This window comes from Hypomesus nipponensis, chromosome 3 (assembly GCF_054491055.1).
Source record: "Hypomesus nipponensis isolate SF chromosome 3, ASM5449105v1, whole genome shotgun sequence".
NCBI lineage: Eukaryota > Metazoa > Chordata > Actinopteri > Osmeriformes > Osmeridae > Hypomesus > Hypomesus nipponensis.
This window is the reverse complement of record NC_140363.1, coordinates 20,197,714-20,222,392: the sequence shown is the minus strand read 5'-3', so window position 1 is coordinate 20,222,392 and position 24,679 is coordinate 20,197,714.

The following is a 24,679-nucleotide window of genomic DNA, read 5'->3' as shown; positions in this document are numbered from 1 at the left end:
CAATCGGGGAGGACAACCTTGGTTGGGTGTACAAGATGACATCAGTTTCATGACCGCCTCCACAGATAGATAATGGGCGGGGTTGTTTGGTGAGGTCCCAGGTGGTAGGGGGGATAGGGGCTGTTGGAGTAAAGGATGGGGTTTTCAAAAATAAGTCCTGAAAAGGGTGAGAAGGCTGATGAGCGAGTAGGAGGGCCCGCCATGGGTTTTATTGAATGGGAGTACAAGGTCAAAGGTACTCGATGGCGGAAAGCCGAAATAAGTCCCTTTAGGAAGAGGACAATCAGGGTAAGGAAAGATCTTACAAGGGCCTTAATGTAGGAAGACCATGAATGACAGTGGAGGGTGAAAGGAAAGTCCTTCAAAATAAGAGTCCCTTCAAATTGTGCCCGAGAGGGAAAGTCATGATGGTAGCAGAGAGCTCCAATGAGGGTCCTATTAGAATGTGAGTGTGTGGGTAACCAGAGATAAATGGTATGATTTTCAAAATAAAAGTGCCAATGAAGTGAAATTATGGTAGGATGATGACCACTGGGGGCGGGAGGGCCCTACAAGGGTTCAACAAATGAAAGGCCATGGGTGACCAGTGGCAGGAGGGGAAAGCCTTTTAAAATAAAGGTCCTTTAGAATTTCAGGCACGGGGAGGGTGGGCAGAGACAATCAATGAAAGCTTGGTAAAATGGAGTGGAGGAGGATGCTGTACATCCAGTTTTAGGTTTAGGCATAGTTCCCAAATGGTTAGGGTTAGACTCAGAGGGTCGGGTAGGGTTCTGGTCACAACAGGGTGTAGTACAGTTCCAAAGCTCCAACAAGGTTACATTTTGGTGTTGGGGCTGACCCCAACCCAGAGGCTCAAATTGGGAGTGAACTGCCAGGGTTGGTAATGAACTGCCAGGGTTGACGTAACAAGAGAAACCAGGTCAAGTAGGGTAGGAATCCTGTCCATACTTGTAGGTAACTAGGTGATTGAGAAAAGTTGTGGCATAAGATTGGTTGGTGCTGCAGGTGTGTGATATGAGGGTAAGACAATGTTGAAGATCAGTGTAATTATGTGAGAGGAGATTGGTGCGATTCAAGAATGAGGGTATTGAATAAGAAAATGGTGAGACATCAGGAGGAATAATATCTTTACAGGGCTGAGAGATTGGTGACCGAGGAGATAAGGGTGGGGTCAAAGCTGGGGTGACTGGGAATGGAGGGGAATCAAAAAGGAGTTGGTGAGTTCAACTAGAGGGTAGGGATAAGTGGGGAATAAGGTGTGAGAAATGGAAGCTAGATATGGGTGGGGTGTTGGTGTAATAGGAGATGAGGGCCACTAGATGTGTGTGCATGCGTCGGGGGGTGTCAAATTGAACTTTATTTTATTGTAATCTTTTTTAGAAATGTTGATTGTGCATTATGAGGGGAGGGAGAGGCGAGCCTATTTTTAGGATGAATTGGAGAGTCTAAGGCAGTGGTTCTCAACCCTGAACCTCAGGGATCCCCTGTCCAGCATGTTTTAGATGTTTCCCTGCTCCAACACACCTGATTCATATAAATGGGTCGTCATGCAGAAGCCTGTTAACGACCATTCATTTGAATCAGGTGTGTTGGAGCAGGGAAACATCTAAAACATGCAGGATAAGGGGACCAGGGTTGAGAACCACTGGTCTAAGGTAATGTGGAATAAATACGTTTGTTTAACAATCAGTGTTGAGCTAATAAGCTAAATTGTGCAATTCTTACCTTGGATTCTGCCACACGGAAAATGTTGGGGTAGAATGGATACCCAGTAAGAGGCACAAAATGTGCAAGAGAATGTCCAAGAGAAGACATTTCTCATGAGGAAGCCGACAAGTGCCAGGAACCAGGGAGGCCAAAGCGTATCCTGGGGTATGGGTTTGATCACACCCCTCAGGCTAAAGGGTGATGATCAGGATCAGTCAAAGGTGCAGTGGTGCATGAGTGGGGCTACCCCCCATAGAAGACTGGGCTACGATCAAGGTCCTGAGCCCTGGACCACCACATCCTGCGTGCTGTCCCAAATGGGACCCAGGAGGGCCGCATACTTACCGCCCACCCAAACAGACTGCTTGTTAACACCGCAAGGTTACCACAGCCTGCCCGGAGAGAGCCTGAAGAACCACTTGCCCAGACAGACTGCTTGTGATCACAGCCTGCCCAGAGTGGATCAAAGTCTCCTGCCCACCCAGACAAGCTGCCCCTGTCACAGCTTGTCCAGCAGGGGCTAAGGAGAGTTCTGGCGGAAGGGAGGTAAGGCTCCTATCGAGCCTTGGTACTCCCTACAAGCTTCTACCAGCAGCTAGGGCCTAGGTTTGTCGGCGGGTGAGTCCTGGGAATATGTCCCATTGTGCTAAACCACTGGACCCACCAATCTTCTACCGACGATAACTATACCTCGTGAAAACATACTCACCAAAGCCATGGAAAACCCGTTCTGGAACCCCTACGTCAGGAGTCTGCCGAGGGATCCGGATGAGGCCTTGACATGTTTCAGGGAGACCCAATCAACTGAGGTAGCAAACCTTTCAACGGTGAGAGCGGCAAGCGTCGGCGGGTATCAAAAACCCAATTGAGCCTCTGAATAAGAGCATCTGCTAAATTACTAAATGTAAATGTGAGCTTAATAAAACTGGAAAATTCTGGAAAATGTTGGAAGTCCATCAAACAGTCAGCCCCAAAGGATCATGGGAACTCAAAATGATTGAGAAACCAAAGGCAGGAATGGTAGCCCCTAAAAGGGGTATCTGCCTGAGTATTAGTGAAGATTCAATCGATCTGCTTGTCTATAGACAAGGCGATTTGTCAACTGGCACCAAAGCGTCAGGGCAGCTCCCCAGAAATGGGGAGGGGCCCCTGTTAAATAAAACTGGTCACCCAACCTGTCAGTCAAAGGGATGTGGCAGTGTAGGGAGGACCCAGGCACCTGAGGGTGTCAGGGCGAGCCCCTTCAGAAAAAGGGAGGGGCCCTTGTGAAATAAAATGGTCCAGGGGACATGGCAGTGTAGGAACAAAACCAGGCACCTGAGGGTTAGTGTTAGAAAAATAGATATTAGGACTTAGGAAGGCCCCAAACTTGGCCTGGCCTGTTCATCAGAGTCCCCTCTACGGGCGTGTTTTGGATTGGATTTGGAGAATTTTTGGACCAAATTCGCCCTACCCCTTTGTCAGGCCCATAACTCTGCCTAGGAAGGCCCCAGAGGCCCCAAACTTGGCCTGGCCTGTTCATCAGAGTCCCCTCTACGGGCGTGTTTTGGATTGCATTTGGAGATTTTTTGGACCAAATTCGTCCTCCCCCTTTGTCAGGCCCATAACTCTTCCTAGGAAGCCCTCAGAGGCCCCAAACTTGGCCTGGTCTATTCATTAGAGTCCCTTCTACGGGCGTGTTTTGGACTGGATTTGGAGATTTTTTGGACCAAATTCGCCCTCCCCTTTTGTCGGGCTCATAACTCTGCCTAGGAAGCCCCCAGAGGCCCCAAACTTGGCCTGGCCTATTCATCAGAGTCCCCTCTACGGGCGTGTTTTGGATTGGATTTGGAGATTTTTGGGACCAAATTCGCCCTGCCCATTTTTCGGGCTCATAACTCTGCCTAGGAAGGCCCCAGAGGCCCCAAACTTGGCCTGGCCTGTTCATCAGAGTCCCCTCTACGGGCGTGTTTTGGACTGGATTTGGAGATTTTTGGGACCAAATTCACCCTGCTCTTTTGTCGGGCCCATAACTCTGCCTAGGAAGCCCCCAGAGGCCCCAAACTTGGCCTGGCCTGTTCATCAGAGTCCCCTCTACGGGTGTGTTTTGGACTGGATTTGGAGATTTTTTGGACCAAATTCACCCTGCCCCTTTGTCGGGCTCATAACTCTGCCTAGGAAGGCCCCAGAGGCCCCAAACTTGGCCTGGTCTATTCAGAGTCCCCTCTGCGGGCGTGTTTTGGATTGGATTTGGAGATTTTTGGGACCAAATTCGCCCTCCCCTTTTGTCGGGCTCATAACTCTGCCTAGGAAGCCCCCAGAGGCCCCAAACTTGGCCTGGCCTATTCATCAGAGTCCCCTCTGCGGGCGTGTTTTGGATTGGATTTGGAGATTTTTGGGACCAAATTCGCCCTGCCCATTTTTCGGGCTCATAACTCTGCCTAGGAAGGCCCCAGAGGCCCCAAACTTGGCCTGGCCTGTTCATCAGAGTCCCCTCTACGGGCGTGTTTTGGACTGGATTTGGAGATTTTTGGGACCAAATTCACCCTGCTCTTTTGTCGGGCCCATAACTCTGCCTAGGAAGCCCCCAGAGGCCCCAAACTTGGCCTGGCCTGTTCATCAGAGTCCCCTCTACGGGTGTGTTTTGGACTGGATTTGGAGATTTTTTGGACCAAATTCACCCTGCCCCTTTGTCGGGCTCATAACTCTGCCTAGGAAGGCCCCAGAAGCCCCAAACTTGGCCTGGTCTATTCATCAGAGTCCCCTCTGCGGGCGTGTTTTGGATTGGATTTGGAGATTTTTTGGACCAAATTCGCCCTCCCCTTTTGTCGGGCTCATAACTCTGCCTAGGAAGCCCCAGAGGCCCCAAACTTGGCCTGGCCTGTTCATCAGAGTCCCCTCTGCGGGCGTGTTTTGGATTGGATTTGGAGATTTTTGGGACCAAATTCGCCCTCCCCTTTTGTCGGGCTCATAACTCTGCCTAGGAAGCCCCCAGAGGCCCCAAACTTGGCCTGGCCTGTTCATCAGAGTCCCCTCTACGGGTGTGTTTTGGACTGGATTTGGAGATTTTTTGGACCAAATTCACCCTGCCCCTTTGTCGGGCTCATAACTCTGCCTAGGAAGGCCCCAGAGGCCTCAAACTTGGCCTGGCATGTTCATCAGAGTCCCCTCTACGGGCGTGTTTTGGACTGGAATTGGAGATTTTTGGGACCAAATTCGCCCTCCCCTTTTGTCGGGCTCATAACTCTGCCTAGGAAGCCCCCAGAGGCCCCAAACTTGGCCTGGCCTGTTCATCAGAGTCCCCTCTACGGGTGTGTTTTGGATTGGATTTGGAGATTTTTTGGACCAAATTCGCCCTGCCCTTTTGTCGGGCTCATAACTCTGCCTAGGAAGCCCCCAGAGGCCCCAAACTTGGCCTAGTCTATTCATCAGAGTCCCCTCTGCGGGCGTGTTTTGGATTGGATTTGGAGATTTTTGGGACCAAATTCGCCCTCCCCTTTTGTCGGGCCCATAACTCTGCCTAGGAAGGCCCCAGAGGCCTCAAACTTGGCCTGGCATGTTCATCAGAGTCCCCTCTACGGGCGTGTTTTGGATTGGATTTGGAGATTTTTGGGACCAAATTCGCCCTCCCCTTTTGTCGGGCTCATAACTCTGCCTAGGAAGCCCCCAGAGGCCCCAAACTTGGCCTGGCCTGTTCATCAGAGTCCCCTCTACGTGCGTGTTTTGAATTGGATTTGGAGATTTTTTGGACCAAATTCGCCCTGCCCTTTTGTCGGGCCCATAACTCTGCTTAGGAAGTCCCAAACTTGGCCTGGCCTGTTCATCAGAGTCCCCTCTACGGGCGTGTTTTGGATTGGATTTGGAGATTTTTTGGACCAAATTCATCCTCCCCCTTTGTCGGGCCCATAACTCTGCTTAGGAAGCCCCCAGAGGCCCCAAACTTGGCCTGGCCTGTTCATCAGAGTCCCCTCTACGGGCGTGTTTTGGATTGGTTTGGAGATTTTTTGGACCAAATTCGCCCTGCCTTTTTGTCGGGCCCATAACTCTGCTTAGGAAGTCCCAAACTTGGCCTGGCCTGTTCATCAGAGTCCCCTCTAAGAGCATATTTTGAATTGGATTTTGAGATTTTTTGGACCAAATTCGCCCTGCCCTTTTGTCGGGCCCATAACTCTGCCTAGGAAGACCCCAGAGGCCCCAAACTTGGCCTGGCCTGTTCATCAGAGTCCCCTCTAGGGGCGTGTTTTGGATTGGTTTGGAGATTTTTTGGACCAAATTCGCCCTGCCCTTTTGTCGGGCCCATAACTCTGCCTAGGAAGCCCCCAGAGGCCCCAAACTTGGCCTGACTTGTTCGTTAGAGTCCCCTCTACGTGCATGTTTTGAATTGGATTTTGAGATTTTTTGGACCAAATTCGCCCTGCCCTTTTGTCGGGCCCATAACTCTGCCTAGGAAGACCCCAGAGGCCCCAAACTTGGCCTGGCCTGTTCATCAGAGTCCCCTCTATGGGCGTAATTTGGATAGGATTTGGAGATTTTTTGGACCAAATTCACCCTGCCGTTTTGTTGGGCCCATAACTCTGCCTAGGAAGCCCCCAGAGGCCCCAAACTTGGCCTGGTCTATTCATCAGAGTCCCCTCTACGGGCATGTTTTGGACTGGATTTTGAGATTTCTTGGACCAAATTCGCCCTCCCCTTTTGTCGGGCCCATTACTCTGCCTAGGAAGCCCCCAGAGGCCCCAAACTTGACCTGGCCTGTTCATAACAGTCCCCTCTACGGGCGTGTTTTGGATTGCATTTTGAGATTTTTTGGACCAAATTCGCCCTGCCCTTTTGTCGGGCCCATTACTCTGCTTAGGAAGCCCCTAGAAGCCCCAAACTTGACCTGGCCTGTTCATCAGAGTCCCCTCTACGGGCGTGTTTTGGATTGCATTTTGAGATTTTTTGGACCAAATTCGCCCTGCCCTTTTGTCGGGCCCATAACTCTGCTTAGGAAGCCCCTAGAAGCCCCAAACTTGGCCTGGCCTGTTCATCAGAGTCCCCTCTACGGGCATGTTTTGGATTGCATTTTGAGATTTTTTGGACCAAATTCGCCCTGCCCTTTTGTCTGGCTCATAACTCTGCCTAGGAAGCCCCCAGAGGCCCCAAACTTGGCCTGGCCTGTTCATCAGAGTCCCCTCTACGGGCGTGTTTTGGATTGCATTTTGAGATTTTTTGGACCAAATTCGCCCTGCCCTTTTGTCGGGCCCATAACTCTGCCTAGGAAGCCCCCAGAGGCCCCAAACTTGGCCTGACTTGTTCGTTAGAGTCCCCTCTGCGGGCGTGTTTTGGACTGGATTTGGAGATTTTTTTGACCAAATTCACCCTGCCCTTTTGTCGGGCCCATAACTCTGCCTAGAAAGACCCCAGAGGCCCCAAACTTGGCCTGGCCTGTTCATTAGAGTCCCCTCTACGTGCGTGTTTTGAATTGGATTTTGAGATTTTTTGGACCAAATTCGCCCTGCCCTTTTGTCGGGCCCATAACTCTGCTTAGGAAGTCCCAAACTTGGCCTGGCCTGTTCATCAGAGTCCCCTCTACAGGTGTGTTTTGGATTGGATTTGGAGATTTTTGGGACCAAATTCGCCCTCCCCTTTTGTCGGGCTCATAACTCTGCCTAGGAAGCCCCCAGAGGCCCCAAACTTGGCCTGGCCTATTCATCAGAGTCCCCTCTACGTGCGTGTTTTGAATTGGATTTGGAGATTTTTTGGACCAAATTCACCCTGCCGTTTTGTTGGGCCCATAACTCTGCCTAGGAAGGCCCCAGAGGCCCCAAACTTGGCCTGGCCTGTTCATCAGAGTCCCCTCTACGGGCGTGTTTTGGATTGGTTTGGAGATTTTTTGGACCAAATTCGCCCTGCCCTTTTGTCGGGCCCATAACTCTGCTTAGGAAGTCCCAAACTTGGCCTGGCCTGTTCATCAGAGTCCCCTCTAAGAGCATATTTTGAATTGGATTTTGAGATTTTTTGGACCAAATTCGCCCTGCCCTTTTGTCGGGCCCATAACTCTGCCTAGGAAGACCCCAGAGGCCCCAAACTTGGCCTGGCCTGTTCATCAGAGTCCCCTCTAGGGGCGTGTTTTGGATTGGTTTGGAGATTTTTTGGACCAAATTCGCCCTCCCCTTTTGTCGGGCCCATTACTCTGCCTAGGAAGCCCCCAGAGGCCCCAAACTTGACCTGGCCTGTTCATAACAGTCCCCTCTACGGGCGTGTTTTGGATTGCATTTTGAGATTTTTTGGACCAAATTCGCCCTGCCCTTTTGTCGGGCCCATTACTCTGCTTAGGAAGCCCCTAGAAGCCCCAAACTTGACCTGGCCTGTTCATCAGAGTCCCCTCTACGGGCGTGTTTTGGATTGCATTTTGAGATTTTTTGGACCAAATTCGCCCTGCCCTTTTGTCGGGCCCATAACTCTGCTTAGGAAGCCCCTAGAAGCCCCAAACTTGGCCTGGCCTGTTCATCAGAGTCCCCTCTACGGGCATGTTTTGGATTGCATTTTGAGATTTTTTGGACCAAATTCGCCCTGCCCTTTTGTCTGGCTCATAACTCTGCCTAGGAAGCCCCCAGAGGCCCCAAACTTGGCCTGGCCTGTTCATCAGAGTCCCCTCTACGGGCGTGTTTTGGATTGCATTTTGAGATTTTTTGGACCAAATTCGCCCTGCCCTTTTGTCGGGCCCATAACTCTGCCTAGGAAGCCCCCAGAGGCCCCAAACTTGGCCTGACTTGTTCGTTAGAGTCCCCTCTGCGGGCGTGTTTTGGACTGGATTTGGAGATGTTTTTGACCAAATTCACCCTGCCCTTTTGTCGGGCCCATAACTCTGCCTAGAAAGACCCCAGAGGCCCCAAACTTGGCCTGGCCTGTTCATTAGAGTCCCCTCTACGTGCGTGTTTTGAATTGGATTTTGAGATTTTTTGGACCAAATTCGCCCTGCCCTTTTGTCGGGCCCATAACTCTGCTTAGGAAGTCCCAAACTTGGCCTGGCCTGTTCATCAGAGTCCCCTCTACGGGTGTGTTTTGGATTGGATTTGGAGATTTTTGGGACCAAATTCGCCCTCCCCTTTTGTCGGGCTCATAACTCTGCCTAGGAAGCCCCCAGAGGCCCCAAACTTGGCCTGGCCTGTTCATCAGAGTCCCCTCTACGTGCGTGTTTTGAATTGGATTTGGAGATTTTTTGGACCAAATTCGCCCTGCCCTTTTGTCGGGCCCATAACTCTGCTTAGGAAGTCCCAAACTTGGCCTGGCCTGTTCATCAGAGTCCCCTCTACGGGCGTGTTTTGGATTGGATTTGGAGATTTTTTGGACCAAATTCATCCTCCCCCTTTGTCGGGCCCATAACTCTGCTTAGGAAGCCCCCAGAGGCCCCAAACTTGGCCTGGCCTGTTCATCAGAGTCCCCTCTACGGGCGTGTTTTGGATTGGTTTGGAGATTTTTTGGACCAAATTCGCCCTGCCCTTTTGTCGGGCCCATAACTCTGCTTAGGAAGTCCCAAACTTGGCCTGGCCTGTTCATCAGAGTCCCCTCTAAGAGCATATTTTGAATTGGATTTTGAGATTTTTTGGACCAAATTCGCCCTGCCCTTTTGTCGGGCCCATAACTCTGCCTAGGAAGACCCCAGAGGCCCCAAACTTGGCCTGGCCTGTTCATCAGAGTCCCCTCTACGGGCGTGTTTTGGATTGGTTTGGAGATTTTTTGGACCAAATTCATCCTCCCCCTTTGTCGGGCCCATAACTCTGCTTAGGATGCCCCCAGAGGCCCCAAACTTGGCCTGGCCTATTCATCAGAGTCCCCTCTACGTGCGTGTTTTGAATTGGATTTGGAGATTTTTTGGACCAAATTCGCCCTGCCCTTTTGTCGGGCCCATAACTCTGCCTAGGAAGACCCCAGAGGCCCCAAACTTGGCCTGGCCTGTTCATCAGAGTCCCCTCTACGGGCGTGTTTTGGATTGGTTTGGAGATTTTTTGGACCAAATTCGCCCTGCCCTTTTGTCGGGCCCATAACTCTGCTTAGGAAGTCCCAAACTTGGCCTGGCCTGTTCATCAGAGTCCCCTCTAAGAGCATATTTTGAATTGGATTTTGAGATTTTTTGGACCAAATTCGCCCTGCCCTTTTGTCGGGCCCATAACTCTGCCTAGGAAGACCCCAGAGGCCCCAAACTTGGCCTGGCCTGTTCATCAGAGTCCCCTCTACGGGCGTGTTTTGGATTGGATTTTGAGATTTTTTTGACCAAATTCACCCTGCCCTTTTGTCGGGCCCATAACTCTGCCTAGAAAGACCCCAGAGGCCCCAAACTTGGCCTGGCCTATTCATCAGAGTCCCCTCTACGTGCGTGTTTTGAATTGGATTTGGAGATTTTTTGGACCAAATTCGCCCTGCCCTTTTGTCGGGCCCATAACTCTGCCTAGGAAGACCCCAGAGGCCCCAAACTTGGCCTGACTTGTTCGTTAGAGTCCCCTCTACGGGCGTGTTTTGGATTGGTTTGGAGATTTTTTGGACCAAATTCGCCCTGCCCTTTTGTCGGGCCCATAACTCTGCCTAGGAAGACCCCAGAGGCCCCAAACTTGGCCTGGCCTGTTCATCAGAGTCCCCTCTATGGGCGTAATTTGGATAGGATTTGGAGATTTTTTGGACCAAATTCACCCTGCCGTTTTGTTGGGCCCATAACTCTGCCTAGGAAGGCCCCAGAGGCCCCAAACTTGGCCTGGCCTGTTCATCAGAGTCCCCTCTACGGGCGTGTTTTGGACTGGATTTGAAGATTTTTTGGACCAAATTCGCCCTGCCCTTTTGTCGGGCCCATAACTCTGCCTAGGAAGACCCCAGAGGCCCCAAACTTGGCCTGGCCTGTTCATCAGAGTCCCCTCTACGGGCGTGTTTTGGATTGGTTTGGAGATTTTTTGGACCAAATTCGCCCTGCCCTTTTGTCGGGCCCATAACTCTGCTTAGGAAGTCCCAAACTTGGCCTGGCCTGTTCATCAGAGTCCCCTCTAAGAGCATATTTTGAATTGGATTTTGAGATTTTTTGGACCAAATTCGCCCTGCCCTTTTGTCGGGCCCATAACTCTGCCTAGGAAGCCCCCAGAGGCCCCAAACTTGGCCTGGCCTGTTCATCAGAGTCCCCTCTACGGGCGTGTTTTGGATTGGTTTGGAGATTTTTTGGACCAAATTCATCCTCCCCCTTTGTCGGGCCCATAACTCTGCTTAGGATGCCCCCAGAGGCCCCAAACTTGGCCTGGCCTATTCATCAGAGTCCCCTCTACGTGCGTGTTTTGAATTGGATTTGGAGATTTTTTGGACCAAATTCGCCCTGCCCTTTTGTCGGGCCCATAACTCTGCCTAGGAAGACCCCAGAGGCCCCAAACTTGGCCTGGCCTGTTCATCAGAGTCCCCTCTACGGGCGTGTTTTGGATTGGTTTGGAGATTTTTTGGACCAAATTCGCCCTGCCCTTTTGTCGGGCCCATAACTCTGCTTAGGAAGTCCCAAACTTGGCCTGGCCTGTTCATCAGAGTCCCCTCTAAGAGCATATTTTGAATTGGATTTTGAGATTTTTTGGACCAAATTCGCCCTGCCCTTTTGTCGGGCCCATAACTCTGCCTAGGAAGACCCCAGAGGCCCCAAACTTGGCCTGGCCTGTTCATCAGAGTCCCCTCTACGGGCGTGTTTTGGATTGGTTTGGAGATTTTTTGGACCAAATTCATCCTCCCCCTTTGTCGGGCCCATAACTCTGCTTAGGATGCCCCCAGAGGCCCCAAACTTGGCCTGGCCTGTTCATCAGAGTCCCCTCTACGGGCGTGTTTTGGATTGGATTTTGAGATTTTTTTGACCAAATTCACCCTGCCCTTTTGTCGGGCCCATAACTCTGCCTAGAAAGACCCCAGAGGCCCCAAACTTGGCCTGGCCTATTCATCAGAGTCCCCTCTACGTGCGTGTTTTGAATTGGATTTGGAGATTTTTTGGACCAAATTCGCCCTGCCCTTTTGTCGGGCCCATAACTCTGCCTAGGAAGACCCCAGAGGCCCCAAACTTGGCCTGACTTGTTCGTTAGAGTCCCCTCTACGGGCGTGTTTTGGATTGGTTTGGAGATTTTTTGGACCAAATTCGCCCTGCCCTTTTGTCGGGCCCATAACTCTGCCTAGGAAGACCCCAGAGGCCCCAAACTTGGCCTGGCCTGTTCATCAGAGTCCCCTCTATGGGCGTAATTTGGATAGGATTTGGAGATTTTTTGGACCAAATTCACCCTGCCGTTTTGTTGGGCCCATAACTCTGCCTAGGAAGGCCCCAGAGGCCCCAAACTTGGCCTGGCCTGTTCATCAGAGTCCCCTCTACGGGCGTGTTTTGGACTGGATTTGAAGATTTTTTGGACCAAATTTTTCTTGCCCTTTTGTCGGGCCCATAACTCTGCCTAGGAAGCCCCCAGAGGCCCCAAACTTGGCCTGGTCTATTCATCAGAGTCCCCTCTACGGGCATGTTTTGGACTGGATTTTGAGATTTCTTGGACCAAATTCGCCCTCCCCTTTTGTCGGGCCCATTACTCTGCTTAGGAAGTCCCAAACTTGGCCTGGCCTGTTCATCAGAGTCCCCTCTAAGAGCATATTTTGAATTGGATTTTGAGATTTTTTGGACCAAATTCGCCCTGCCCTTTTGTCGGGCCCATAACTCTGCCTAGGAAGACCCCAGAGGCCCCAAACTTGGCCTGGCCTGTTCATCAGAGTCCCCTCTACGGGCGTGTTTTGGATTGGTTTGGAGATTTTTTGGACCAAATTCATCCTCCCCCTTTGTCGGGCCCATAACTCTGCTTAGGATGCCCCCAGAGGCCCCAAACTTGGCCTGGCCTGTTCATCAGAGTCCCCTCTACGGGCGTGTTTTGGATTGGATTTTGAGATTTTTTTGACCAAATTCACCCTGCCCTTTTGTCGGGCCCATAACTCTGCCTAGAAAGACCCCAGAGGCCCCAAACTTGGCCTGGCCTATTCATCAGAGTCCCCTCTACGTGCGTGTTTTGAATTGGATTTGGAGATTTTTTGGACCAAATTCACCCTGCCGTTTTGTTGGGCCCATAACTCTGCCTAGGAAGGCCCCAGAGGCCCCAAACTTGGCCTGGCCTGTTCATCAGAGTCCCCTCTACGGGCGTGTTTTGGACTGGATTTGAAGATTTTTTGGACCAAATTCGCCCTGCCCTTTTGTCGGGCCCATAACTCTGCCTAGGAAGACCCCAGAGGCCCCAAACTTGGCCTGGCCTGTTCATCAGAGTCCCCTCTACGGGCGTGTTTTGGATTGGTTTGGAGATTTTTTGGACCAAATTCGCCCTGCCCTTTTGTCGGGCCCATAACTCTGCTTAGGAAGTCCCAAACTTGGCCTGGCCTGTTCATCAGAGTCCCCTCTAAGAGCATATTTTGAATTGGATTTTGAGATTTTTTGGACCAAATTCGCCCTGCCCTTTTGTCGGGCCCATAACTCTGCCTAGGAAGACCCCAGAGGCCCCAAACTTGGCCTGGCCTGTTCATCAGAGTCCCCTCTACGGGCGTGTTTTGGATTGGTTTGGAGATTTTTTGGACCAAATTCATCCTCCCCCTTTGTCGGGCCCATAACTCTGCTTAGGATGCCCCCAGAGGCCCCAAACTTGGCCTGGCCTATTCATCAGAGTCCCCTCTACGTGCGTGTTTTGAATTGGATTTGGAGATTTTTTGGACCAATTTCGCCCTGCCCTTTTGTCGGGCCCATAACTCTGCTTAGGATGCCCCTAGAAGCCCCAAACTTGGCCTGGCCTGTTCATCAGAGTCCCCTCTACGGGCGTGTTTTGGATTGGATTTGGAGATTTTTTGGACCAAATTCATCCTCCCCCTTTGTCGGGCCCATAACTCTGCTTAGGAAGCCCCCAGAGGCCCCAAACTTGGCCTGGCCTGTTCATCAGAGTCCCCTCTACGGGCGTGTTTTGGATTGGTTTGGAGATTTTTTGGACCAAATTCGCCCTGCCCTTTTGTCGGGCCCATAACTCTGCTTAGGAAGTCCCAAACTTGGCCTGGCCTGTTCATCAGAGTCCCCTCTAAGAGCATATTTTGAATTGGATTTTGAGATTTTTTGGACCAAATTCGCCCTGCCCTTTTGTCGGGCCCATAACTCTGCCTAGGAAGCCCCCAGAGGCCCCAAACTCGGCCTGGCCTGTTCATCAGAGTCCCCTCTACGGGCGTGTTTTGGATTGGTTTGGAGATTTTTTGGACCAAATTCATCCTCCCCCTTTGTCGGGCCCATAACTCTGCTTAGGATGCCCCCAGAGGCCCCAAACTTGGCCTGGCCTGTTCATCAGAGTCCCCTCTACGGGCGTGTTTTGGATTGGATTTTGAGATTTTTTTGACCAAATTCACCCTGCCCTTTTGTCGGGCCCATAACTCTGCCTAGAAAGACCCCAGAGGCCCCAAACTTGGCCTGGCCTATTCATCAGAGTCCCCTCTACGTGCGTGTTTTGAATTGGATTTGGAGATTTTTTGGACCAAATTCGCCCTGCCCTTTTGTCGGGCCCATAACTCTGCCTAGGAAGACCCCAGAGGCCCCAAACTTGGCCTGACTTGTTCGTTAGAGTCCCCTCTACGGGCGTGTTTTGGATTGGTTTGGAGATTTTTTGGACCAAATTCGCCCTGCCCTTTTGTCGGGCCCATAACTCTGCCTAGGAAGACCCCAGAGGCCCCAAACTTGGCCTGGCCTGTTCATCAGAGTCCCCTCTATGGGCGTAATTTGGATAGGATTTGGAGATTTTTTGGACCAAATTCACCCTGCCGTTTTGTTGGGCCCATAACTCTGCCTAGGAAGGCCCCAGAGGCCCCAAACTTGGCCTGGCCTGTTCATCAGAGTCCCCTCTACGGGCGTGTTTTGGACTGGATTTGAAGATTTTTTGGACCAAATTTTTCTTGCCCTTTTGTCGGGCCCATAACTCTGCCTAGGAAGCCCCCAGAGGCCCCAAACTTGGCCTGGTCTATTCATCAGAGTCCCCTCTACGGGCATGTTTTGGACTGGATTTTGAGATTTCTTGGACCAAATTCGCCCTCCCCTTTTGTCGGGCCCATTACTCTGCTTAGGAAGTCCCAAACTTGGCCTGGCCTGTTCATCAGAGTCCCCTCTAAGAGCATATTTTGAATTGGATTTTGAGATTTTTTGGACCAAATTCGCCCTGCCCTTTTGTCGGGCCCATAACTCTGCCTAGGAAGACCCCAGAGGCCCCAAACTTGGCCTGGCCTGTTCATCAGAGTCCCCTCTACGGGCGTGTTTTGGATTGGTTTGGAGATTTTTTGGACCAAATTCATCCTCCCCCTTTGTCGGGCCCATAACTCTGCTTAGGATGCCCCCAGAGGCCCCAAACTTGGCCTGGCCTGTTCATCAGAGTCCCCTCTACGGGCGTGTTTTGGATTGGATTTTGAGATTTTTTTGACCAAATTCACCCTGCCCTTTTGTCGGGCCCATAACTCTGCCTAGAAAGACCCCAGAGGCCCCAAACTTGGCCTGGCCTATTCATCAGAGTCCCCTCTACGTGCGTGTTTTGAATTGGATTTGGAGATTTTTTGGACCAAATTCGCCCTGCCCTTTTGTCGGGCCCATAACTCTGCCTAGGAAGACCCCAGAGGCCCCAAACTTGGCCTGACTTGTTCGTTAGAGTCCCCTCTACGGGCGTGTTTTGGATTGGTTTGGAGATTTTTTGGACCAAATTCGCCCTGCCCTTTTGTCGGGCCCATAACTCTGCCTAGGAAGCCCCCAGAGGCCCCAAACTTGGCCTGGTCTATTCATCAGAGTCCCCTCTACGGGCATGTTTTGGACTGGATTTTGAGATTTCTTGGACCAAATTCGCCCTCCCCTTTTGTCGGGCCCATTACTCTGCTTAGGAAGTCCCAAACTTGGCCTGGCCTGTTCATCAGAGTCCCCTCTAAGAGCATATTTTGAATTGCATTTTGAGATTTTTTGGACCAAATTCGCCCTGCCCTTTTGTCGGGCCCATTACTCTGCTTAGGAAGCCCCTAGAAGCCCCAAACTTGGCCTGGCCTGTTCATAACAGTCCCCTCTACGGGCGTGTTTTGGATTGCATTTTGAGATTTTTTGGACCAAATTCGCCCTGCCCTTTTGTCGGGCCCATTACTCTGCTTAGGAAGCCCCTAGAAGCCCCAAACTTGACCTGGCCTGTTCATCAGAGTCCCCTCTACGGGCGTGTTTTGGATTGCATTTTGAGATTTTTTGGACCAAATTCGCCCTGCCCTTTTGTCGGGCCCATAACTCTGCCTAGGAAGCCCCCAGAGGCCCCAAACTTGGCCTGACTTGTTCGTTAGAGTCCCCTCTGCGGGCGTGTTTTGGACTGGATTTGGAGATTTTTTTGACCAAATTCACCCTGCCCTTTTGTCGGGCCCATAACTCTGCTTAGGAAGCCCCTAGAAGCCCCAAACTTGGCCTGGCCTGTTCATCAGAGTCCCCTCTACGGGCGTGTTTTGGATTGCATTTTGAGATTTTTTGGACCAAATTCGCCCTGCCCTTTTGTCGGGCCCATAACTCTGCCTAGGAAGCCCCCAGAGGCCCCAAACTTGGCCTGACTTGTTTGTTAGAGTCCCCTCTACGGGCGTGTTTTGGACTGGATTTGGAGATTTTTTTGACCAAATTCACCCTGCCCTTTTGTCGGGCCCATAACTCTGCCTAGAAAGACCCCAGAGGCCCCAAACTTGGCCTGGCCTGTTCATCAGAGTCCCCTCTACGTGCGTGTTTTGAATTGGATTTGGAGATTTTTTGGACCAAATTCGCCCTGCCCTTTTGTCGGGCCCATAACTCTGCCTAGAAAGACCCCAGAGGCCCCAAACTTGGCCTGGCCTGTTCATCAGAGTCCCCTCTACGTGCGTGTTTTGAATTGGATTTGGAGGTTTTTGGACCAAATTCGCCCTGCCCTTTTGTCGGGCCCATAACTCTGCTTAGGAAGTCCCAAACTTGGCCTGGCCTGTTCATCAGAGTCCCCTCTAAGAGCATGTTTTGAATTGGATTTTGAGATTTTTTGGACCAAATTCGCCCTGCCCTTTTGTCGGGCCCATCACTCTGCCTAGAAAGACCCCAGAGGCCCCAAACTTGGCCTGGCCTGTTCACCAGAGTCCCCTCTACGTGCGTGTTTTGAATTGGATTTGGAGATTTTTTGGACCAAATTCGCCCTGCCCTTTTGTCGGGCCCATAACTCTGCTTAGGAAGTCCCAAACTTGGCCTGGCCTGTTCATCAGAGTCCCCTCTACGGGCGTGTTTTGAATTGGATTTGGAGATTTTTTGGACCAAATTCATCCTCCCCCTTTGTCGGGCCCATAACTCTGCTTAGGAAGCCCCCAGAGGCCCCAAACTTGGCCTGGCCTGTTCATCAGAGTCCCCTCTACGGGCGTGTTTTGGATTGGTTTGGAGATTTTTTGGACCAAATTCGCCCTGCCCTTTTGTCGGGCCCATAACTCTGCTTAGGAAGTCCCAAACTTGGCCTGGCCTGTTCATCAGAGTCCCCTCTAAGAGCATATTTTGAATTGGATTTTGAGATTTTTTGGACCAAATTCGCCCTGCCCTTTTGTCGGGCCCATAACTCTGTCTAGAAAGACCCCAGAGGCCCCAAACTTGGCCTGGCCTATTCATCAGAGTCCCCTCTACGTGGGTGTTTTGAATTGGATTTGGAGATTTTTTGGACCAAATTCATCCTCCCCCTTTGTCGGGCCCATAACTCTGCTTAGGAAGCCCCTAGAAGCCCCAAACTTGGCCTGGCCTGTTCATCAGAGTCCCCTCTACGGGCGTGTTTTGGATTGGTTTGGAGATTTTTTGGACCAAATTCATCCTCCCCCTTTGTCGGGCCCATAACTCTGCTTAGGATGCCCCCAGAGGCCCCAAACTTGGCCTGGCCTGTTCATCAGAGTCCCCTCTACGGGCGTGTTTTGGATTGGATTTTGAGATTTTTTTGACCAAATTCACCCTGCCCTTTTGTCGGGCCCATAACTCTGCCTAGAAAGACCCCAGAGGCCCCAAACTTGGCCTGGCCTATTCATCAGAGTCCCCTCTACGTGCGTGTTTTGAATTGGATTTGGAGATTTTTTGGACCAAATTCGCCCTGCCCTTTTGTCGGGCCCATAACTCTGCTTAGGAAGCCCCTAGAAGCCCCAAACTTGGCCTGGCCTGTTCATCAGAGTCCCCTCTACGGGCGTGTTTTGGATTGCATTTTGAGATTTTTTGGACCAAATTCGCCCTGCCCTTTTGTCTGGCTCATAACTCTGCCTAGGAAGCCCCCAGAGGCCCCAAACTTGGCCTGGCCTGTTCATCAGAGTCCCCTCTACGGGCGTGTTTTGGATTGCATTTTGAGATTTTTTGGACCAAATTCGCCCTGCCCTTTTGTCGGGCCCATAACTCTGCCTAGGAAGCCCCCAGAGGCCCCAAACTTGGCCTGACTTGTTCGTTAGAGTCCCCTCTACGGGCGTGTTTTGGACTGGATTTGGAGATTTTTTGGACCAAATTCGCCCTGCCCTTTTGTCGGGCCCATTACTCTGCTTAGGAAGCCCCTAGAAGCCCCAAACTTGACCTGGCCTGTTCATCAGAGTCCCCTCTACGGGCGTGTTTTGGATTGCATTTTGAGATTTTTTGGACCAAATTCGCCCTGCCCTTTTGTCGGGCCCATAACTCTGCCTAGGAAGCCCCCAGAGGCCCCAAACTTGGCCTGACTTGTTCGTTAGAGTCCCCTCTACGGGCGTGTTTTGGACTGGATTTGGAGATTTTTTTGACCAAATTCACCCTGCCCTTTTGTCGGGCCCATAACTCTGCTTAGGAAGTCCCAAACTTGGCCTGGCCTGTTCATCAGAGTCCCCTCTAAGAGCATGTTTTGAATTGGATTTTGAGATTTTTTGGACCAAATTCGCCCTGCCCTTTTGTCGGGCCCATCACTCTGCCTAGAAAGACCCCAGAGGCCCCAAACTTGGCCTGGCCTGTTCACCAGAGTCCCCTCTACGTGCGTGTTTTGAATTGGATTTGGAGATTTTTTGGACCAAATTCGCCCTGCCCTTTTGTCGGGCCCATAACTCTGCTTAGGAAGTCCCAAACTTGGCCTGGCCTGTTCATCAGAGTCCCCTCTACGGGCGTGTTTTGGATTGGATTTGGAGATTTTTTGGACCAAATTCATCCTCCCCCTTTGTCGGGCCCATAACTCTGCTTAGGAAGCCCCCAGAGGCCCCAAACTTGGCCTGGCCTGTTCATCAGAGTCCCCTCTACGGGCGTGTTTTGGATTGGTTTGGAGATTTTTTGGACCAAATTCGCCCTGCCCTTTTGTCGGGCCCATAACTCTGCTTAGGAAGTCCCAAACTTGGCCTGGCCTGTTCATCAGAGTCCCCTCTAAGAGCATATTTTGAATTGGATTTTGAGATTTTTTGGACCAAATTCGCCCTGCCCTTTTGTCGGGCCCATAACTCTGTCTAGAAAGACCCCAGAGGCCCCAAACTTGGCCTGGCCTGTTCATCAGAGTCCCCTCTACGTGCGTGTTTTGAATTGGATTTGGAGATTTTTTGGACCAAATTCATCCTCCCCCTTTGTCGGGCCCATAACTCTGCCTAGGAAGCCCCCAGAGGCCCCAAACTTGGCCTGGCCTGTTCATCAGAGTCCCCTCTACGGGCGTGTTTTGGATTTTATTTTGAGATTTTTTGGACCAAATTCGCCCTGCCCTTTTGTCTGGCTCATAACTCTGCCTAGGAAGCCCCCAGAGGCCCCAAACTTGGCCTGGCCTGTTCATCAGAGTCCCCTCTACGGGCGTGTTTTGGATTGCATTTTGAGATTTTTTGGACCAAATTCGCCCTGCCCTTTTGTCGGGCCCATAACTCTGCCTAGGAAGCCCCCAGAGGCCCCAAACTTGGCCTGACTTGTTCGTTAGAGTCCCCTCTACGGGCGTGTTTTGGATTGGTTTGGAGATTTTTTGGACCAAATTCGCCCTGCCCTTTTGTCGGGCCCATAACTCTGCTTAGGAAGTCCCAAACTTGGCCTGGCCTGTTCATCAGAGTCCCCTCTAAGAGCATATTTTGAATTGGATTTTGAGATTTTTTGGACCAAATTCGCCCTGCCCTTTTGTCTGGCTCATAACTCTGCCTAGGAAGCCCCCAGAGGCCCCAAACTTGGCCTGGCCTGTTCATCAGAGTCCCCTCTACGGGCGTGTTTTGGATTGCATTTTGAGATTTTTTGGACCAAATTCGCCCTGCCCTTTTGTCGGGCCCATAACTCTGCCTAGGAAGACCCCAGAGGCCCCAAACTTGGCCTGGCCTGTTCATCAGAGTCCCTTCTACGGGCGTGTTTTGGATTGGTTTGGAGATTTTTTGGACCAAATTCATCCTCCCCCTTTGTCGGGCCCATAACTCTGCTTAGGATGCCCCCAGAGGCCCCAAACTTGGCCTGGCCTGTTCATCAGAGTCCCCTCTACGGGCGTGTTTTGGATTGGATTTTGAGATTTTTTTGACCAAATTCACCCTGCCCTTTTGTCGGGCCCATAACTCTGCCTAGAAAGACCCCAGAGGCCCCAAACTTGGCCTGGCCTATTCATCAGAGTCCCCTCTACGTGCGTGTTTTGAATTGGATTTGGAGATTTTTTGGACCAAATTCGCCCTGCCCTTTTGTCGGGCCTATAACTCTGCCTAGGAAGACCCCAGAGGCCCCAAACTTGGCCTGGCCTGTTCATCAGAGTCCCTTCTACGGGCGTGTTTTGGATTGGTTTGGAGATTTTTTGGACCAAATTCATCCTCCCCCTTTGTCGGGCCCATAACTCTGCTTAGGATGCCCCCAGAGGCCCCAAACTTGGCCTGGCCTGTTCATCAGAGTCCCCTCTACGGGCGTGTTTTGGATTGGATTTGGAGATTTTTTGGACCAAATTCACCCTGCCCTTTTCTCCGGCCCATAACTCTGCCTAGGAAGCCCCCAGAGGCCCCAAACTTGGCCTGGCCTGTTCATCAGAGTCCCCTCTATGGGCGTGTTTTGGATAGGATTTGGAGATTTTTTGGACCAAATTCACCCTGCCCTTTTCTCCGGCCCATAACTCTGCTTAGGAAGCCCCCAGAGGCCCCAAACTTGGCCTGGCCTGTTCATCAGAGTCCCCTCTACGTGCGTGTTTTGGATTGGTTTGGAGATTTTTTGGACCAAATTCATCGTCCCCCTTTGTCGGGCCCATAACTCTGCTTAGGAAGCCCCCAGAGGCCCCAAACTTGGCCTGGCCTGTTCATCAGAGTCCCCTCTACGTGCGTGTTTTGAATTGGATTTTGAGATTTTTTGGACCAAATTCGCCCTGCCCTTTTGTCGGGCCCATAACTCTGCCTAGGAAGCCCCCAGAGGCCCCAAACTTGGCCTGGCCTGTTCATCAGAGTCCCCTCTACGGGCGTGTTTTGGATTGCATTTTGAGATTTTTTGGACCAAATTCGCCCTGCCCTTTTGTCGGGCCCATAACTCTGCCTAGGAAGCCCCCAGAGGCCCCAAACTTGGCCTGGCCTGTTCATCAGAGTCCCCTCTACGGGCGTGTTTTGGATTGGTTTGGAGATTTTTTGGACCAAATTCATCCTCCCCCTTTGTCGGGCCCATAACTCTGCTTAGGATGCCCCCAGAGGCCCCAAACTTGGCCTGGCCTGTTCATCAGAGTCCCCTCTACGGGCGTGTTTTGGATTGGATTTTGAGATTTTTTTGACCAAATTCACCCTGCCCTTTTGTCGGGCCCATAACTCTGCCTACAAAGACCCCAGAGGCCCCAAACTTGGCCTGGCCTATTCATCAGAGTCCCCTCTACGTGCGTGTTTTGAATTGGATTTGGAGATTTTTTGGACCAAATTCGCCCTGCCCTTTTGTCGGGCCCATAACTCTGCTTAGGAAGCCCCTAGAAGCCCCAAACTTGGCCTGGCCTGTTCATCAGAGTCCCCTCTACGGGCGTGTTTTGGATAGGATTTGGAGATTTTTTGGACCAAATTCACCCTGCCCTTTTCTCCGGCCCATAACTCTGCCTAGGAAGCCCCCAGAGGCCCCAAACTTGGCCTGGCCTGTTCATCAGAGTCCCCTCTATGGGCGTGTTTTGGATAGGATTTGGAGATTTTTTGGACCAAATTCACCCTGCCCTTTTCTCCGGCCCATAACTCTGCTTAGGAAGCCCCCAGAGGCCCCAAACTTGGCCTGGCCTGTTCATCAGAGTCCCCTCTACGTGCGTGTTTTGGATTGGTTTGGAGATTTTTTGGACCAAATTCATCGTCCCCCTTTGTCGGGCCCATAACTCTGCTTAGGAAGCCCCCAGAGGCCCCAAACTTGGCCTGGCCTGTTCATCAGAGTCCCCTCTACGTGCGTGTTTTGAATTGGATTTTGAGATTTTTTGGACCAAATTCGCCCTGCCCTTTTGTCGGGCCCATAACTCTGCCTAGGAAGCCCCCAGAGGCCCCAAACTTGGCCTGGCCTGTTCATCAGAGTCCCCTCTACGGGCGTGTTTTGGATTGCATTTTGAGATTTTTTGGACCAAATTCGCCCTGCCCTTTTGTCGGGCCCATAACTCTGCCTAGGAAGCCCCCAGAGGCCCCAAACTTGGCCTGGCCTGTTCATCAGAGTCCCCTCTACGGGCGTGTTTTGGATTGGTTTGGAGATTTTTTGGACCAAATTCATCCTCCCCCTTTGTCGGGCCCATAACTCTGCTTAGGATGCCCCCAGAGGCCCCAAACTTGGCCTGGCCTGTTCATCAGAGTCCCCTCTACGGGCGTGTTTTGGATTGGATTTTGAGATTTTTTTGACCAAATTCACCCTGCCCTTTTGTCGGGCCCATAACTCTGCCTACAAAGACCCCAGAGGCCCCAAACTTGGCCTGGCCTGTTCATCAGAGTCCCCTCTACGTGCGTGTTTTGGATTGGTTTGGAGATTTTTTGGACCAAATTCATCGTCCCCCTTTGTCGGGCCCATAACTCTGCTTAGGAAGCCCCCAGAGGCCCCAAACTTGGCCTGGCCTGTTCATCAGAGTCCCCTCTACGGGCGTGTTTTGGATTGCATTTTCAGATTTTTTGGACCAAATTCGCCCTGCCCTTTTGTCGGGCCCATAACTCTGCCTAGGAAGACCCCAGAGGCCCCAAACTTGGCCTGGCCTGTTCATCAGAGTCCCCTCTACGGGCGTGTTTTGGATTGGTTTGGAGATTTTTTGGACCAAATTCATCCTCCCCCTTTGTCGGGCCCATAACTCTGCTTAGGATGCCCCCAGAGGCCCCAAACTTGGCCTGGCCTGTTCATCAGAGTCCCCTCTACGGGCGTGTTTTGGATTGGATTTTGAGATTTTTTTGACCAAATTCACCCTGCCCTTTTGTCGGGCCCATAACTCTGCCTACAAAGACCCCAGAGGCCCCAAACTTGGCCTGGCCTATTCATCAGAGTCCCCTCTACGTGCGTGTTTTGAATTGGATTTGGAGATTTTTTGGACCAAATTCGCCCTGCCCTTTTGTCGGGCCCATAACTCTGCTTAGGAAGCCCCTAGAAGCCCCAAACTTGGCCTGGCCTGTTCATCAGAGTCCCCTCTACGGGCGTGTTTTGGATAGGATTTGGAGATTTTTTGGACCAAATTCACCCTGCCCTTTTCTCCGGCCCATAACTCTGCCTAGGAAGCCCCCAGAGGCCCCAAACTTGGCCTGGCCTGTTCATCAGAGTCCCCTCTATGGGCGTGTTTTGGATAGGATTTGGAGATTTTTTGGACCAAATTCACCCTGCCCTTTTCTCCGGCCCATAACTCTGCTTAGGAAGCCCCCAGAGGCCCCAAACTTGGCCTGGCCTGTTCATCAGAGTCCCCTCTACGTGCGTGTTTTGGATTGGTTTGGAGATTTTTTGGACCAAATTCATCGTCCCCCTTTGTCGGGCCCATAACTCTGCTTAGGAAGCCCCCAGAGGCCCCAAACTTGGCCTGGCCTGTTCATCAGAGTCCCCTCTACGTGCGTGTTTTGAATTGGATTTTGAGATTTTTTGGACCAAATTCGCCCTGCCCTTTTGTCGGGCCCATAACTCTGCCTAGGAAGCCCCCAGAGGCCCCAAACTTGGCCTGGCCTGTTCATCAGAGTCCCCTCTATGGGCGTGTTTTGGATAGGATTTGGAGATTTTTTGGACCAAATTCACCCTGCCCTTTTCTCCGGCCCATAACTCTGCTTAGGAAGCCCCCAGAGGCCCCAAACTTGGCCTGGCCTGTTCATCAGAGTCCCCTCTACGTGCGTGTTTTGGATTGGTTTGGAGATTTTTTGGACCAAATTCATCGTCCCCCTTTGTCGGGCCCATAACTCTGCTTAGGATGCCCCCAGAGGCCCCAAACTTGGCCTGGCCTGTTCATCAGAGTCCCCTCTACGGGCGTGTTTTGGATTGCATTTTGAGATTTTTTGGACCAAATTCGCCCTGCCCTTTTGTCGGGCCCATAACTCTGCCTAGGAAGCCCCCAGAGGCCCCAAACTTGGCCTGACTTGTTCGTTAGAGTCCCCTCTACGGGCGTGTTTTGGATTGGTTTGGAGATTTTTTGGACCAAATTCGCCCTGCCCTTTTGTCGGGCCCATAACTCTGCTTAGGAAGTCCCAAACTTGGCCTGGCCTGTTCATCAGAGTCCCCTCTAAGAGCATATTTTGAATTGGATTTTGAGATTTTTTGGACCAAATTCGCCCTGCCCTTTTGTCTGGCTCATAACTCTGCCTAGGAAGCCCCCAGAGGCCCCAAACTTGGCCTGGCCTGTTCATCAGAGTCCCCTCTACGGGCGTGTTTTGGATTGCATTTTGAGATTTTTTGGACCAAATTCGCCCTGCCCTTTTGTCGGGCCCATAACTCTGCCTAGGAAGCCCCCAGAGGCCCCAAACTTGGCCTGACTTGTTCGTTAGAGTCCCCTCTACGGGCGTGTTTTGGATTGGTTTGGAGATTTTTTGGACCAAATTCGCCCTGCCCTTTTGTCGGGCCCATAACTCTGCTTAGGAAGTCCCAAACTTGGCCTGGCCTGTT